Raw genomic sequence first — 5,164 nt, 5'->3', positions numbered from 1 at the left:
AGAAAAGAAAAAATAACTCAATCAAACATATAAGCAAATATTCACAATAACAATTAACCAAGACAAACAAAATAAGATTTTGTAAGTCATCATATAAGCAAGTTAATTGAAAGGAAAGTTTTAACCAACTTAATTTAAAAGAGAATGGTTTTGATGTTACCTTTTTCATGATTTAAGTGCCTAGATCTTCAAAGATGGAAGTCAGACTTTTGCTTTTTGCTTAATCTTCTTGAGAGATGTTGTCATCGCTCTCATAGTCCTTGGATAGAAGGTTGATCTCCTTCTCCGAACCATAGGATGAGTGATTGTCATCCTATGCAATATATGCCTTCTTGGATCTTCTTTCTTCATGACTTTTCTTCTCATTCTTCTCAGGCCATTGCTCGATTGAGGGACAATTTTCTTTGATGTGACCAAGTTGGTTGCACTTGTTGTGTCATACCCTAATTTCGTCCGGGGACCATTGTTTGATGGCATGCAACCTTTGTTTGACCGCTTCGAGGTACTTGGCACCCTTTGTTGCACAATACGTGAAGTTCCGTGACATGCCGGAGATCAAAAGGAAGCAATGTTATGCAATCCGTGAGGTTCCATAACATTGCCGGAAATCAAAAGGAAGCATTGTTACGCAATCCGTGAGGTTTCGTTACATTCCGAAAGCCAAAAAGGAGTAATTACGTGACCCGTAAGGTTACGGAACCTTACGGAAAGAAAACAAGTATCGTTACGAAATTCGTAAAGTTTCGTAACGTTACGGAAAAAGAATCACCAAAAAAGCAAGGGGTGTATTTAGTAAAAAAGGGGGTGCAAATAGCAAACATGCCCACTTGGGCCTTCCAAGATGTTCCTCCAGAAGGAGGTTGCTTATGGAGGAAGTAACTTGGCTTGCCTGGGCGAGCTGGGTGGCTAGCTCCTCCCCTATTTTTCTATAAATAAGGGGAGGAGTGAAGGAGAAAAACGTTCAGCCCTCCTGGTATTTTGGGATCACTTGAAATCAGTGAAAAAATCGTTTCCGTGAAGAAAATCCAAGTCGAGACGCTTCCGTAACTCGTCCGTGACATTTCCATAAGCAAATCCGTGGAGGTTTTCCGCCATCTTTCATTCGTTATTCGCATTCTTCGGTCTTCAACCGGTAAGTTCCCGAAACTGAACTTTTCAATTCATTCTATGTTCCATTGGGGGTCCCCATTTGTTTCACGTACTTTTATTTCCATTTTCATTTACTTTCTATACCCCCTTTTGATGTGCTTTAGTCATTTACTTAAGTCATTTTCTCGCCTAATCAAAAATTAAAATAAATTTCCACTGATCATTTGAATTGTAATATCCGTTAATTTCTGTTAAAATTAAATCCGACTGTTCGGTCATGCCATAACCACGTTGGAAACCAAAAAGAGGTAAAATAATAATATAATAATCAAAAAATATCTTTTAGTAAATGATGTGCCATCATTTTCTTCTATTTTCTAAACCCTTTTTGCATCATTTTAATTACTGATTGGTCTTAATTGTCAATTAATCAGGCAGTTTTATTATTTGGGCTCATTTAGCTAATTTGATGTTTTTAATCTAATTTCAGGAATTAATGAAACATTGGGCTTAATCCGGATTTTGGTTATGGACTTGAAGAGGGCAAATTAAGCAGCGCTTACCTTAGTTAATTAGGAAATTTCGCAATTTTATTTTATGTTGTTCAGTGTTTATTTCGTTTTGGGCCAGAGTATTGTAATAGGGCCCAGTGACTTTGAGTGACTCTTTGTAAATAGCACCCTTGGGATTCGTGCCAGGCATTCTGTTATGCTATTCATTATTCAGAGCTTTTGTTTTAGGGTTTTCATTTTTCTGCTTAATGCTACTGTTCACGTAATGCAATTTTACGTTTTCTGTTTCTAATTACAATTTCGTTCTTGCTTCTTCTTCTACTCTCATTTACATTTCTGTTTCATCTACATTTCTGTTCATTTACGTTTTTTTTCATTTACGTTTCTGTTCATTTACGTTTCTGCTTCATGTTTCATTTGCGTTTTCTGTTTGAATCCATGGAAGGCTAGATTTTCTGGTGTTGTTTCCTTTTGAGGACGAAGCCCAACTCTCTTTGAGGTTTCGCTTGTAATGTGGTTTCCTGGCAATTTTCCCTTCACCAGTTATCCCAAATTCGTGAATATTAATCAGTGCACGCTTCGTGTTCGATTAATTGCCTCTGAGCCTAACTTGCGTTCATGCTTAATGGACGAAGGGCTAACTGGTGTATGTGGTGCCTAATCACGTATTGAAAACCCTAAGTTGATTTTCGCTTAGTAAATTGAAATAGGGTTGGATTAAGTGGTTGACTGTTAGGGACAAATTCTCCATAACCCAGGATAAGAGAATGGCTTCTGAATCAGAGGAAACAACCCGTTTTTAATATTAGTAGTTTCGTATTCCAGTTTACTTGTTCTGCTCTTTAATCACAAAACAAACAAACCCCCCCAATCGTTACTGTTACTGCAAGTATATTATGAACATTTGGTGTGTCACTGCTCGTTGGGAAATGACCTAGGATCACTTCCTAGTTACTGCATTTTCATGTTTATTTGATTCGGGTACGGCCTCGATCAAATTTGGCGTCGTTGCCGGGGAGCAGTGTCCAAAGGTTCATAATAGCTAGCTAGTGTTGTGTGTTTAATCCTTTCGTGTTTTATGTTTAAATTGTTAGTATTGTGTTAGTATGTGTGTTAGTGTTGTTTAGTGTCCTGGTATTTTGTTTAATGTGTGTTCTTTTTCAGTTTTCCCATTAAGCGTTTCCCTTGTTTCAGTCTTGGGTGTTTTGCTGTGAAGATTGTGCTTGCGGCAAAACAGAGTAGTAGTAGAAATCAATTAGAGACGGAATTTAGCGACCACCCATGCTGAATTATTTGAGATTTTTTGTTTTAGTAGCTAGGGTTGTTATTTTTGGCTGAATTTTTTTATGGTAACTTATTTTAATCCATATTTTGTGGGAAAAATAGCTAGAGCCTTTAGTTTGGTCAGATTTGAAAGTTCCAAAAAACTAGCAAATTTTGTGTTTGTCAAAACTTCAAACGGCCATAACTTTTGCTCCGGTTATCAGAATCGCAATTATTATATATGCATTTGGGGTAGAAAAACATTTCCTACGCCATGGCAGCCAGCCATAGGCTGAGGTCTCCATCGTCCAAAAAAAGTGATTCTGTCAAAAGTTTTTTATTTTTCAAGTTTTATTGACTTATTTTTCTTAACTTACCATTTTTTAGCTTTCATAGTTAGACTTTGAATTTTTGTCTAAAATTTTTTGTGCTATCTTCTCATCATTTTATAAGGTTGCTCACAAAATTTCAAGTCATTTGGATATCATTTGAGGGTAGCTGTAGTTCAAACCTACACCTTTATTTACATGATAAGGCAACTAGTTGTGTGCATGCTGAATGTAGTGTATGACTAGAGGCAATCCATCTGACTTACAACCCTTTGATCCTGAGATAGATAGGACATTTCATAGATTAGTTAGGCATCATTTTATACCTTTTTATCATTCTGAGCGTTCCATTACTGGTGAATCTGTGCATTGTTATTGGTGATTTTGAACATCCTGATCTTGAGCTTTATAATTTTGAGCATTCTGATTTTGCACATTCTGAGAACATGGCACAACCTCCACCCCGTGAGAGGACTCTAAGGGAAATGGCTGCACGTGATTTCACCTAGGAAAGCTTGTGCATCCGATACCCTGATGAGGATGTCCCATATGTTCTTAAAACTGGACTGATTCATTTGCTTCCAAAGTTTCATGGCCTTGCAGGTGAAGACCCGCACAAACATTTGAAGGAATTTCATATTGTCTGCTCCACCATGAAACCCGCAGATGTCCAAGAGGATCACATATTTCTGAAAGCTTTTCCTCATTCATTGGAGGGAGTGGCAAAGGACTGGCTGTATTACCTTGCTCCAAGGTCCATCACGAGCTGGGATGACCTTAAGAGAGTATTCTTAGAAAAATTTTTCCCTGCTTCCAGGACCACAACCATCAGGAAAGATATCTCAGGTATTAGACAACTCAGTGGAGAGAGCCTGTATGAGTACTGGAAGCAATTTAAGAAACTATGCGCCAGTTGCCCTCACCATCAGATTTCGGAGCAGCTTCTTCTCCAATATTTTTATGAAGGACTCGGCAATATGGAGAGAAGTATGATAGATGCTGCCAGTGGTGGAGCCCTTGGAGACATGACTCCTGCTGAAGCCAGAAATTTAATTGAGAAGATGGCTTCCAACTCCCAACAGTTTAGCGCCAGAAATGATGCCATAGTCATTAGAGGAGTGCATGAGGTAGCTACAAGCCCATCTGCATCATCTGAAACTAAGAAGCTTGAAGGCAAACTAGATGCATTGGTTAACTTGGTAACCCAGCTGGCCTTGAATAAGAAATCTGTACCTGTCGCAAGGGTTTGTGGTTTGTGCTCCTCTGTTGACCACCATACAGACCTTTGCCCTTCCATGCAGCAACCTGGAGCAATTGAGCAGCCTGAAGCTTATGCTGCAAATATTTACAATAGACCTCCTCAACCTCAGCAGCAAAATCAACCACAGCAGAATAATTATGACTTCTCCAGCAACAGATACAACCCTAGATGGAGGAATCACCCTAATCTCAGATGGTCCAGCCCTTAGCAACAACAACAGTAGCCTGCTCCTTCCTTCCAAAATGTTGCTGGCCCAAGCAGACCATACATTCCTCCACCAATCCAACAACAGCAACAACCCCAGAAACAACCAATAGTTGAGGCCCCTCCACAACCTTCCCTTGAAGAACTTGTGAGGCAAATGACTATGCAGAACATGCAGTTTCAGCAAGAGACCAGAGCCTCCATTCAGAGCTTAACCAATCAGATGGGACAATTGGCTACCCAATTGAATCAACAACAGTCCCAAAATTCTGACAAGCTGCCTTCTCAAGCTGTCCAAAATCCCAAAAATGTCAGTGCCATTTCATTGAGGTTGGGAAAGCAGTGTCAAGGACCTCAACCCATAGCACCTTCCTCATCTGCAAATGAACCTGCCAAACTTCACTCTACTCCAGAAAAAGGTGATGACAAAAATTTACCTAACAATTTCTGTGCAGGTGAATCTTCTTCCACAAGTAATTCTGATTTGCAGAAGCAGCACATTCCCC

General features: G+C 39.3%; 1 non-coding gene across 1 annotated transcript; it reads right to left on the bottom strand.

The window, feature by feature from the left end:
* Window positions 1-4,017: 4,017 nt before the first annotated feature.
* LOC114368936 lies at window positions 4,018-4,124 on the bottom strand. Its single transcript, XR_003657452.1, has one exon. It is a non-coding gene; the product is annotated as a small nucleolar RNA R71 (small nucleolar RNA).
* Between the last annotated feature and the right edge of the window lie 1,040 nt (window positions 4,125-5,164).

This window comes from Glycine soja, chromosome 1 (assembly GCF_004193775.1).
Source record: "Glycine soja cultivar W05 chromosome 1, ASM419377v2, whole genome shotgun sequence".
NCBI classification, from domain to species: domain Eukaryota; kingdom Viridiplantae; phylum Streptophyta; class Magnoliopsida; order Fabales; family Fabaceae; genus Glycine; species Glycine soja.
This window is presented reverse-complemented; position numbering and strand designations above follow the sequence as displayed.